Source organism: Muntiacus reevesi, chromosome 4 (assembly GCF_963930625.1).
Source record: "Muntiacus reevesi chromosome 4, mMunRee1.1, whole genome shotgun sequence".
Classification (NCBI taxonomy): domain Eukaryota; kingdom Metazoa; phylum Chordata; class Mammalia; order Artiodactyla; family Cervidae; genus Muntiacus; species Muntiacus reevesi.
Window position 1 is genome coordinate 111046486 of NC_089252.1, and position 13730 is coordinate 111060215.

General features: G+C 40.6%; 1 protein-coding gene across 1 annotated transcript in view; it reads right to left on the reverse strand.

Moving 5' to 3' along the window:
- Positions 1-12805, reverse strand: part of CCR3 (C-C motif chemokine receptor 3) — a 32701-nt gene extending 19896 nt beyond the window's left edge. Inside the window, exon 1 of the mRNA XM_065935400.1 lies at positions 12733-12805. The gene's annotated coding sequence lies outside the window, so the exon portion shown is untranslated. The remainder of the gene's footprint in view (positions 1-12732) is intronic.
- Positions 12806-13730: the final 925 nt, after the last annotated feature.

The window sequence follows — 13730 nt, forward strand, 5'->3', positions numbered from 1 at the left end:
CTTAAGATCAGTTTCTTTGCAGCCTGCTGCCTAAACTTTAAGCCAGTGCTATATATTTTTGATTTTTGTATTGCACTACTTAAAGTTACCAATTTCTATTTTAGCTTAGAAAATGCTAGCTGACACAGAACTCCAAAGTGTACAGTGAGCTTGAACATCTAGAAGTGTATTTCTTGATCATGTACAGCAATCAGGATTATTTATTGGTGGCAGTCTGCCTTTAATCATTAGTTCAGGCACCTAGGCATCTACATACAGTGTCTACTATCACTGACGTTGGCATTCAAGACCCAAATGTATACAGCTGCATCACCCGAGAGGAAGGAGAAGAGTATGAAGGAATGCTCATGGAAGGATTTTATGAGCTGGTGAAGAAATCATTCACATCATTTCTGTCCACATTTCATCAGCTAGGACTCAGTCATGTGGCCACCCAAGAATGTGTCAGCAGCTAGAATGTAGTCTGTCTGTGTGTCCAGAAATTAATGATACTTATGTGTATGCATGTGTTAATTAATAACTATCTGACCAGAAAAGAACAAGCTCAAAAGAGGAAGATAAAAGACATACTGACACTTAATGCCATTTTAATCATTAACAGCAACAACATAACTATGAAGTGACAAACAATAAGAGTGACTATCATCTTTTGAGGAATTTGGTGCCACGTGCTTTATGACGTTTATCCTCACAGTTCTACAGGTATGCAGTTTCCTTATGAAGATTAAAGCAGTAGGAGATTATAAAGCTGTGGTTGCCAAATGGCTACCAAATGGCAGAGGATAAATTTGTGCCCAGGTCTTTCTTGATGCCTAAGTTTCTGCAGTTAGCATAAAGCAGAACAAATCAGTTACAGCATTTTCCCACTTCAGTGAGAGCTATGAATTATCAGCAGCAGATTTTAACATAATCCAGGGCATCAAGAATCTATAGTTATTCAGAGATTCTAGAAGGAGCAGTAAATAAACTTCCCACAACTTAGACCTCAGGGCAGATGGCCAAGCAGGCACCTGCCTCGCAGATACAAGGGTGGGGTCACATTCAGCCCCAGGAGAGTTGAGAAAGCTCTTTGCTGTTTACCACCCCCTCTGGTTCTAAGAAGCCTGGATCAAGAAGATTCTTAATGTGATGATGGCAGGGGTTCAGGGAAGAGACACTTTTTTTTTTTTTTTAATTTGAGAGAAAAAAAAAAATTCTCTAGGTAAGAAGAGACAGGGTGGAATGCAGAGTGGGTGTCACATGAGGTCTAGGAAGAAAGATGAGGCTGGCACCAGGGAGACTGAAAGGGCTGTGTGGGGCCAGGAGGGAGAAAGATAGATGCCAAGCAAAGGGGCAGTAGATGAGAAAGGATTTAGGAAAAAAAAGAAAGTTCAGCAGGATTTGAAGGTGGTTTTTGTGTAGTGTGGGATGTAACCTTCCTATATCAGTTAGGGTTTGGTCATGAAAAAGGCTTCTCTAGGTATTTTGACCAGGAAGGGAATTAATGTAGATTATAATGCCTTGACAGCTAGTAAATATTTTCAAGTACTTATGGAAAATTCACCAAGATAGACAATATCTAGAGCCTCAAAAAGTTTTTAAAATTTGCATTATATAGAATATATTCTCAGATCAAAATGCAATCAATTAAAAATTAAAAACAGAAAGATGACAAATATTTCTAAACAAGTGAAAAATTTAAATCACACATCTATATAATCCACAGATCAGAAAGGAAGTCTCAAAGGAAATAAAGATGACTTTGAACTAAGTGAAAACAAAAATACAACATCAAGATATGTGAGGTGCAGCTAAAGCCATTCTGAGGAACATATTGCCACACTGAATGCTTACGTTAGAAAAGAAGATCGGAATCAAGTCAATAATCTAAGTTTCTTCCTCTAGAAACTAGAGAAAGGGCAAAATAAGCCCAAATTAAGCAGAAAGAAGGAACGACTAAGATAAGAGCACAAAGTAATAAAGTTTAAAACAGAGAAGAGATTAAAGCACTGAAACAAAAAGCTGATTCTTGAAAAAGTCATTGAAAATGAGTGATAAACATTTAGCAAGATCTGAGAGAGAGAGATGACACAAATCAACAATGTCACGAATGAAAAAATGTCAAGAATGAATACAGATTCTTCAGTCATTAAAAGGGACAGTAAGAGAATACTGGGAACAACTTTGGGGCTTCCCAGTTGGCTCAGTGGTAAAGAATTTGCCTGCAATGCAGGAGACATGGATTCATTCCCCGGGTCAGGAAGATCCCCAGGAGAAGGAAATGGCAACTCACTCCGGCATTCTTGCCTGGGAAGTCCCAGGGATGGAGGAGCCAGGCGGGCTACAGTCCATGGGGTCGCGCAGGATTGGACATGACTGACCAACTGAGCTCACACACAGCACATGAACAACTTTATGCTTATGCGTGCAACAATTTAAAAGAAACAGACCGATTTGTTGGTTATTAACAGAGACAAGACATCTGACAAAGTATTTCACCCACTGGTGATAAACACCTCTCAGTGAACTGATCACTTAATAAACAGCATCTACAAGGAGCCTAGAGATAGCATCATGCTTAATAATGAAAGATGAATGCTTTCCTCCAAGATCATGAACAAAGCAAAAACGTTCGTTCAGTCACTCCTCTCCAACCATAAGTCCTAGCTAGTGCAATGAGACCAGAAACAAAATATAAGGCATATAGATTGAAAAGGAGGAAATAAACTGCCCTTATTTGAGGATGACATTGTTGTCTACATAGAAAATCCCAAGGGATTCTCCCCAGAACTGTTGAAACTAACAAGTTCAGCTCAGTTACAGAAAAAATCAACAAACAGAAATCAATCACATTTTTATGTATCCGTGAATACTTAGAAACCAAAATTAAAATACCATTTATAATTGCTTCCAAAATCTTTTAGACTATACCTAGGTATAAATCTAACAAAACATAGACAAGATTTGCAATGAAAACTACAAAATGAAATTAGAAAAAAAAAGACCTATGGTTTAGGCAGAGGGATATACACATAGAATAATGGAACAAAATAGAAAATTATAGAACCAAACTCACAAATACATCCAACTGCTTTCTGACAAAGGCACAGTACCTTTCAACAGAACAGTAGCCTTTTTCATAAATAATGCTGGAGCAATTAGATATCCATAGACAGAAAAAATAAATAAACCTTAACCCAAACTTCACATAATCTATACTTCAATAAAATTTTTTTAAAATAAATATCAACTATACTTCAATAAAAAACTTAAAAAGACACATACAAAAATTGACTCAATTTATCACAGACTTCATTGTAAAATGTAAAACTATGAAACTTTGAAAGATAGCAAAGGATAAATCTTTGTAATCTAAAATTTGGTGAAAAGTTGTTAGAGTTGATGCCAAAAGCCGTATCTATAAGAAGAATAGTTGATAAATTTGGCTTCATAAAAATAAAAAGCTTCTCTCTCTGAAAGACTTTTAAAAAGCAGATGAAAACACAAGCCAGAACCTCAGAAAAAACATCTGTAAACAATATATCCAATAAAATATTCATATCTAAAATATAAAGAGTTCTCAAAGTTAAAAGGTAAAAAACCAATCTGATTAGAAAATAAAGATTTTTTTTTTCCCCAACAAGGTAGAAATTTTAAAAGGACTTATCTCAAGTGAATAAAGAAATCTACAGATGATTAAAAAGAAAGAAAAAAAATGGGCAAAGGCACGAACAGATACCTCACCGAAGAGGACATACATATGGCAGCTAAGCACATGAAGACATGTTGAGTATCATTAGCCATTAGGAAAATGCAGATTAAAACTGCCATCACACTTATCAGAATGACAAATAAAAAGTAGTGACAACACCAAATGCTGGGGGAGATAAGGAGGAAACTGGATCACTCCTACATTGATGTTGGGCATATAAAATAATACAGATACTCTGAAAAAGAATATGGCAGTTTCCTGTAAAACTAATGGTTCCTTGCGGTAAAGAACCCATCTGCCAACGCAGAAAGCCTAAGAGACTTGGATTTGATCCCTGGGTCGGGGAGATCCTCTGGAGAAGGAAGTGGCAACCCACTCCAGTGTTCTTGCCTGGAGAATCCCATGGACAGAGGAGCCTGGCGGGCTACGGTCCATAGGGTCACACAGAGTCGGACATGCCTGAAGCAACTTAGCACGCAAGCAAAACACATGCTTACAATGCAATCTAGCCGTCACATTCCTGGGCAGATATCTCAAACATTTTTGAAGATTTTAAAATTGAAATGTGGCACGCATGTAATAAAATGCCTAAAGTATACTAATCCAAGTTTTCGCATGTATGCACACCTGTGTGATCTCCGTGACTGGACAGTGCCAGAGCCCCAGACCATTGCTTGGTGTCTCTTCCCAGTCTGTATCCACAGAGGCAACCGCTGTTTTGTTCCTGTTAACTATAGTTTAGTTTTGGCTGTACCATATGTAGTCATAGTAGATTGTTCTTTTATGTTGTCGCATAGCATTTTATTGTGTGAAGACACCATAGTTTGGGGCTTCCCTGGTGACTCAGCGGTAAAGAATCTGCCTGCAGTGCAGGAGACCCAGGTTCGATCCCTGGGTCAGGAAGTTCCCCGGGAGGAGGGCACGGCAACCACTGCAGTTCTCTTGCCTGGAGAATCCCATGGACAGAGGAGCCTGGTGGGCTACAGTCCCTGGGGTCACAAAGAGCAGGATATGACTGAAGTGACTGAGCACACAGCACATAGCACCCCAGTTTACTTGTTTTATTGTTTTATATCTTGGGGGTTTGCAGTTCGAGATGGTTATGAATAAAATTAGTAGCTACAGTCTTGTGTATGTCTTTAGAGTTCATATACATTTCTTTCTCTGCAGTATATACTTTGAGGTAGAATTTTGGGGTCATAGAGAAGGCACTGCTTAGCTTTACATGCTACTAAATGGTTTTCTAAGTGGTTGTACCAACTTATTAGGCTTTTGCCAGCAGTATGTGAGAGTTCAAGTTCATCTCCATTCTCGTCAATAGTTGGTATTGTCTATTAGAGATTTTTCTTGTTTTCTTTTTCATTTTCGCTCTTCTGATGGGTATGAGCTGCTATATCATTATGGTTTTAATTTGCATTTCTCAAATGATTAATGATATTGATTATCATTTCACATATATGTTGGTTATTTGGTTGTCATCTGTGCAGTGCCTGATCAAATCTTTTGGTGGTCTAAAAATAATTAGGTTGTTTGTCATTTTCATATTGACTTTTAGGAGTTTGTAATCTGTTCTGTATATGAGCCCTTTATCTAAGAGAAGTATCTCTGATCTGTTTCTGGCTATAGGCACTTGTGCCTTTTTCTCCCAGTCTTCTGGTACACCCTGATCACTCCTGATAGTGATTCTGTTTGCAAACATCTCTAGGCTTAAGGTTCCAAACCCTGCTGCAGTCACCAACCACTTCTGCAGTGCTTCTGTCAGTGTCTCAGATTCATACCAGCATACTGCTTGCCCCTGCCCAGATTCTGGGCCAGCCATAAACGAAATCTCTCTGTCTTTGATCCCTTCATCTCTCACTTACTTCTTAGAAGCAGGAAGATTTCTTTTTCCCTGAGATAGAATGAAGTGAGGAAATAAGTTTATTCAAGCAGGTACATGATAATATCATACTCTGAATAAAAGATGTCAAGCTATACTCTCACCTGTGGTTACACACACATCAAGGCATCAAACTTAATCAACGTGTCTCCATATCAGCTGCCTCTTATGCATGCAGCTCGATGCTGGCCACTGTGGGAAACCCACAAAGGAGGACTGGACACGGGTCCAGCTGTTGAGAAGCTTACAATCGAGTTGGGAAGAAAAGGCATAATACCGGTTATGTGATTTAGTGAAATAAAGCATGTTAGATAGTACATAACATAACTGCAGAATCAAAGAGTTTTAGAACTGGGCATGCAAGACCATAAGTGCTAATTCAAGCTGGCCCTGGACGGGAAGTTTTTAGAGGACTTCCTTAAGATAGTCTCTCCTTCCCCTTTTCAGCATGGGGGTGGGGAGAAGGGGTTTCTTGGACAACTTTTTTGCATGTAGGAGATACTCAGCATATGTTTGCTGGTTTGAGTGAAGCTTAGGTTGCAGAAATAAATAGCTATATAACGCCCATCTGCCAAATACCTACCAAGTACCAGGCATGTAGTAAATCACAGTTAATTCTTGCCACAATTCTGAGAAGGGAATCACATTGCTTCTGTTTTACAGGTGGGAAAATGGAGGCTCAGGCAAAGAAAAGACATAGCATCTGATAGAACCATGATTCAAAGCAGGTTGACATACTGGGGCGCTTGTTGCTTGCTGTGAGACACCGCCATTTCCTGTTGCTTGAACAAAGGGAAGGGGACAGTGGGCCTAGCCACTCACAATGTCAGAGATTAAAGCCCAGGTCCTAGGGTACTAGGTCTCTGAAGCAGGGCCCAATAGAAGAGGCCATCCCTTCAAGGGAGGCCAAAGGTGGCCTGACTGGTGACTTTGGATAGCAAGGCAGAAGCGAGAGGGAAGCAGATTAGATAAGAGAAAGTAACACAGCCAGGTGGTCTGTCACCCCTCCCCCCTTCCTGTAACTTCCCCAAATATAATGCTCGATCCCTCATGTGCCCAATTTAGCTGGATGTCCATCTGTCCTGTGAAACCCCACTTCCACCTTGCCATCCAGGAGTGCCCTAGCTATGCCATACCATGGAACCGTGGCTGCTGGGCTGCCGTGGACTGGTAGTGGCATGCATTCGTCCTTCCTCTCGTCTCATGGTTATGAAACAGGAATTCAGACATTGGTGCTTAAATCTGCCAGTGTTTCCTTCCATGGCAGCCCAGTGGTTTAGAATCCACTTTGTGATGCAAGGGACACCAGTTTGATCCCTGCTCCAGGAAGATTCCACATTTCTCGGAGCAGCTGAGCCCGTGCACCACAGCTGCTGATTCTAGGGCCTGCGAGCTGCAACTTACTGAAGCCCGTGTGCCTAGAGCCCGAGCCCCACAGCAAGAGAAGCCGCCGCAGTGAGAAGTCCACACGCTGCAATGAAGAGTAGCCCCTGCTTGCTGCATCTTGAGAAAGCAAGTCTGCAGCAACAAAGACCCACCACAGCCAAAAAAGAAGTAGCTCTTTTTTAAAAATTAAAAACAGAAAAACTGAATCACTTTTCTGTACAGCAGAAACTAACAACACTATAAATCAACTATACTTCAATTTAAAAAAAAATGAAAGCCAGAAAACAGAACAGAATACCGCCAACCACAGCTTACTCCCCTCAAGAAAACCCACAGAGGGAAAAGGAAGATAGTAACGAGACTAGAAAGTTCAGAAAAGGGAAGTATGAACTGCGTACACGATGCCTCACCCCATAGGCACAAACCCGTGGTTTGAACTTCTGTTTGTGTGGCATGAAGCAGAGCCCACCCAAAGATGGCAGTGGGGGCAAGACCCCTGCCTCCCTCCAGAAAGAGGACTGATCTAGCAGTGGCCTCATGAGCTGGTGCATCCCAAGTGTAAGGGAATTCCCCTGCAAATAGGAAATTGAGCGCCAGTTAGCTGTACAAAGGGCAGGCGTTTGGTTTCTGCCCAAACCAAAGATTTGTGGACTCAGATGCAAAATCTGTTATCACATCCCTCTGCCCTTGCAGATTTAAGATGAAAGAGATGCAAATATCTTTCCTGTACATTCATGGTGTGTAGGTAGGAGTAATGTGCTGGTAAGTGTTCTAACAACCCACAAGGAAGAAAGAAACAAAAAAGGCATTGACATGTTTGCTGGTTTCCAATTTCCCTGGTGTAAAGAGTCTCCTTGTGGCCAAGTTTAAGCTGCTGACTTAAGGTCACTGAAGTGGAGTTGGGTAACCTGAGCCTACCACAGGGTTAAACAGCCATGGTGTTGCATTTACCTTATGTGCTCAGTGCTTTATGTGCATTGCTGGATTAATGTTCATTCATGAGAAAAGTGAGGCTCAGAAAAATAAATGATTCACCCTGTGTCATTAGCTACTTGCTGGTGGAAAGAGGAGTTTAAAATAAATTAAAATTAGTCTGCTCTAGATCAGTAGTTCTGAAGCTTTTTTGATATTGGCATGAACAGCCTTTTTTTCTTAATCTTATGAGAGGATTTTATGAGCAATAAATTGGATAGCCTGTATAAGACCCCTAGAACATATTTATGCAATTGATGATCAATAAATAACTTATTTATTACTATCATTATTATTATCATTATTATCATATCCTTGTTATGTATGAGGTAGAGGCTCCTTGCTTTGATGTGGAAAAAGTGAAGCATTTGTTGACATGAACCTAGTTAGAGAAGAAGTTGGCTGTGCCCGCAATTTCAATAAAATTCTTTGAAAGGCATTTCTTATGGCACAAACCTTGTCAGAAGCAGAGCAGGGCTCAAGGCCATAATTTCTCCATATATCCCAAAACAGATTTCACTGACTTCTCTTAAACTCTGCTGTTTAAGCCAGATCATAGCATGTGTTGAGGTTAAGATAATACCACACCCATGGGCTCCTAAGGGCAGAAACCTTGAGCAGGAGAGAATACCTTGCTGCCAAAGGATATTGCCAAGCCAAGAAGTACATCTTCATGAGGCACTCAGTGGCCATAAACTCAGCTTCATTCCATGTTTTCCTCTCACCCTTATGTATTTTGACTTCAGAACACTGTGTACACGTGGGTATTGGTTTTATTCTCAGTGGTTCCCAAAATAGAAAACAGATAATAAACACCTATTGAATTGTGGTGTTGGAGAAGACTCTTGAGACTCCCTTGGACTGCAAGAAGATGCACCCAGTCAAACCTAAAGAAAAGCAGCCCTGAATATTCATTAGAAGGACTGATGCTAAAGCTGAAGCTCCAATACTTTGGCCACCTATTGTGAAGAGCTAACTCTTTGGAAAAAAACCCCGATGCTGGGAAAGACTGAGGGCAAGAGAAGGAAATGACAGAGGATTAAATGGTTGGATAGCATCACTGACCCAGTGGACGTGAATTTGAGCAAACTCTGGGAAATAGTGAAGGACAGGGGAGCCTGGTATACTGCAGTCTATGAGGTCACAGTGTTGGATACGTTTTAGTGGTTGAACAACAGCAGCAAGTGCCTAACAGATAATTTTGTGAAAGTACATTATGACTCTATTTTCACAATAACTCAGACCAAACTAAAATCTTTATAGTAGAAAGTGTTACATGCCTCACCCTTGAATAAAATACTTACAGATTTAGCAAGTGGGCTCTGTGTCCTAAAACAATGTTTACTTGTAACTACTGTTGTTGTTTAGTCACTAAGTCATGTCCAACTCTTTGGGACCTGGCGGCCCGCCAGCCTCCTCTGTCCATGGGATTTCCCAGGTAATAATACTAGAGTGGGTTGCCATTTCCTTCTCCAGGGGTCTTCCCAACTCAGGGATCAAACTCATGTCTCCTGTGTTGCAGGTTTGCTACTGAGCCCCCAGGGACTCATTTTCTTATTTAAATATGTGATTTTGAGTCCTGGCTCTATGACTTTTTTAACTGACTTGACTCTGAAGCTTTATGGCATTGAAACACGTGAGCCCAGAGGTTCACAGGGCAGGTTGGTTTTGGATTTTGTTTCTGTATTACAGTTTGTGGTCATTTTAATTTATTAACATAAAATTCAAACAAATGGATATCCCCAGAAGTTCCCCCTGGGACAGTTACTGGGAAAATGCCACGATTTCCTAAAGTTTAAGATTTCCTGCCTCAGAAAACCCCAAGCTGCACACATACCAAAAATAATAATTTCAAACTCATTGAAAAAGAGGTCAGTTTTGTGGTTACCAGAGGTGGGAGTTGGGAGGTGGGGAGAAGGGGAAGATGGAACTGGATGAAGGTGATGAAAATGTACAGACTTCCAGTTACAAAATAAGAAAATACTAACCATGTAAAACATTTTGAATATAATTGACACTGCTGTTATATATGAGAGGTATTAAGCGAGTAAATCCTGAGTTCTTATCACAAATTTTTGTTTTCTATTTCTTTAATCTTATATCTATTTGAAATGATGAGTATTCACGAAACTTACTTCATGATGTATGTAAGTCAAATCATTTTGCAGTACACCCTAAGGTTATACAGTGCTGAATGTCAATTATATCTTGATAAGACTGGAAGAAAAAAATAATAAACTATTTTTAGAAGAATGACTTACAATACCACTTTTAATGGCTGGTAAGCATTGTATCATGTGCATATATTTACTGATTTTTCAGGTGGTCAATTATTATTAGACACGTAGATCATGTAAAATATTCCTGCATCATTAATAAGGCTGTGATACACATCCTTATTAACAAAGTGCTGTGCACATCTCTCATTGTTTCACTAGACTTGCTACTAAAACTTTGAGCCCTCTGGAAGCTTTTGATACATTATTGCCAGATTTCTCTGCCAAACAGTTGCATTTAATGTGTAACTTTATTCCCAACAGGAGTTCACCAAAGTGTCCTTTTTTTTTCACACTGTCAGCACTTCAGAATATTGCCATTCTGTTTCTTTAAGTTTTTTAATGATTCTCAAGTTTATAGGCAAAAAAGTTCCAACTTGGTTTTTTTTCAGTTTGTACCTCTTGGGAAAAACAGGATTTTTTTAAAGTCCTTTAAAAAAAAGCCCTGGATTTCCCTCCCGTTTTCGAGCATAATGTTGGTGGCACCACGGTCACTGCAGTGGGCCTCCGTGGACAAGTGACTCACCCTGTCAAAATGCTAACAGTGTTTCCTGCCATCAGAGGGTTCTGTCAGAACATTACGTGGCTTAATTTTGACCCTAAATACCAACAACCTTTGTTCTGAGAGGAGGGGAAGAGAAAGCATCAAGTAAACATCCTAAGAGAGGGCAGCAGCTGGCAGGAGCATTTCTGCTTTCATTTGTCTGGATTGTTAGGTTCAGACTGAAGGGCAGATAGGAAAGCCCCTTAACAGGCAGGGAATCTGACTGTAAGGAGACTTTCTTTTGACGCAGATCACTCTCAATTTTTTAATGCACTCACAGCAATTTCTCCTTCTGGTATGGAGTTGAAATGATCTTGGACTTCACAGAGACATGGTACCCTCCTTGTAGACTGAACAATTCACGTTCTGTCACTCCTCTGATTGAGGTTCTGCATAGGGTACATTTGCTCTCATCTTTTTTCTCCCCTTCCGTTAGGAACAGACTGAATCCAATATTATGTTCTTAGCATTTGTTGAACTTAGTGAACTCTGTGATTCCCATGAAGAGGCTCGAGTGGAGAAATGCCAGGTCTTGTAATTAAAGGCTTCTGGAAGCATCCTTTAGACCACATGCCATTGGCTTTTGTACCCTGTTGTCCAGCCAGAGTCTTTTCTCTGTGTATTGTAGTGTAAGTGTGATGTGGCCAAACAGAGCTGATGCTTGAGATTTTTCATTGTGACAGAGCAGAATAGCAAAGAAGGGAGGAGACATTGTTTTCATTTTATTTTTAGGTTAACTTTGTATTGACCTAGCTTCCATTGCTCTGAGAATTACTATGAAAAAAAATTTTTTTTATAAAGTCTGTACTATTATATCATTATTATTGATGTAATGGGTTAAACATTTCATATTGATTTTCATTTTTAATCAGTCTATTATATATAATATGGACTTCCCAGATGGCACAGTGGTAAAGAATCTGCCTTCCAGTGCAGGGAGACACAAGAGATGCAGGTTTGATCCCTAGGTCAGGAAGATCTCCTGGAGCAGGAAATGGCAACGTATTCTAGTACTCTTGCCTGAAAAATTCCATGGACAGAGGAGCCTAGTGGGCTACAGTCCAGGGGATCGAAAAGAGTTGGACATGACTGAGCACAACACACACATATAATATATATTAAATATTAGTTTTATATTTGGTCAGCCTCAACTCCACCCCCTCCTAGTTTTAATGCTTTCTTGTACTTTATTCCAGACTGCAGCAGCTTTTCCCTAAGCTCATATCAGGTCCTCATATATAGAAAAGTGCTTTGTTTCTTTGAATAAGAAAAAGTTTGAGACTTCCAGAAGAACCTTAAAAAGCTACATACATACAGAAACAGAATATAGAATATACATTTCTAATCTAACCTTGGTATAAGTCACAACTTCTCTAGACCTGTTTTTACATTATGAAAGGATAGTTTGTCATTAGAAGAGAGAACACGAGTAAACCCTTCTCTATTTCAGACATGTCAGGGGAGTCAGGCCCCACGTCTTTCACAAACCATGAGCTGTTTCCCCTTCTCCTCCTGAATCTTAGCTCGATTCCCCTCAAGCTCTCTACCTACTAACAGAACCAGACAGCAGGGTTAACAACCACCACTGATTCCTATGCTGGACCCGGAATAGGTATAAGGTTCAGAGGGTGGATTCACTTGCTCCGTGAGGCACACATAATCCAGGAGTGATTGAACTTGAAGTTAAACCCATGTTTTCAAGCTCCAGAACTATAATCTCAACCACTGAACTGTGCTGTCCCAAAGCAGCCCAGTGGTTCTCAAACCTTTTTTCAGCACTGAAACTTTTAAACTGGTATCTTCCATAAAATTGCAAAACTAGGGCTGCCCTGAGTAAGAAGGAACCCAGGTCTCGTTTGCTTGGCCTCATTTACAAGCCCGGGTTGGCCCCATGGTGCGTTCACAGAACACTGAGCTGCAGGGAGTAGGAGAGGAAACCACCACATTCCTATGACTACAGTGGCCTTGATGGAGCAGAACCTACCTTTCCGCCTCTCCAGAGTCTCTGGGTGAAGACCAAGAAGTCAGGGTCCACAACAGCAGAGGCCCAAGACTGGGAGTCACAGCTTAAGTAGCAGTGTCAGAAAAGGGCCAATAGAACTGCCCTATTTTAATACTTCCGCAGGGCTGCAGAAGGGTTATCAAGAGACAAGCAGTGTCTGCATTTTCTCTGCCTTGACAATGGACATGATAAGGGATTTGGAAACTCATTTCCCCCGTTCTTCTCTGCCAAGTAAAAACCAGAGTTATACTGAATAAAAATTGAACACCCTATGTGGCTGCTTTGGGAATCATTCATGCATCCTTAATATCTAGCCATGTCTGCTAGTCATACCAAAATCTGCTTTTAGATCTTTCAGTTCAGTTCAGTTCAGTTGCTCAGTTGTATCCGACTGTTTGCGGCCCCATGGACTGGAGCACACCAGGCTTCCCTGTCCTTCATCATCTCCTGGAGCTTGCTCAAACTCATGGCCATTGAGTCGGTGATGCCACCCAACCATCTCATCCTCTGTCGTCCCCTTCTCCTCTCATCTTCCATCTTTCCCAGCATCAGGGTCCTTTTCAGTGAGTCAGTTCTTCGCATCAGGTGGTCAAAGTATTGGAGTTTTAGCTTCAACATCAGTCCTTCCAATGAATATTCAGGACTGATCTCCTTTAGGATGGACTGGTTGGATTTCCTTGCAGTCCAAGGGACTCTCAAGAGTGTTCTCCAACACCACAGTTCAAAAGCATCAATTCTTTAGCACTCAGCTCTCTTTATGGTCCAACTCTCACATCCATACATGACTCATGGAAAAACCATAGCTTTGACTAGACAGACCTTTGTTGGCAAAGTAATATCTCTGCTTTTTAGTGTGCTGTCTAGGTTGGTCATAGTTTTTCTTCCAAGAAGCAAATGACACTTAATTTCATGGCTGCAGTCACCATCTACAGTGATTTTGGAGCCCCACAAAATAAAGTCTTTCACTGTTTCCTCATCTA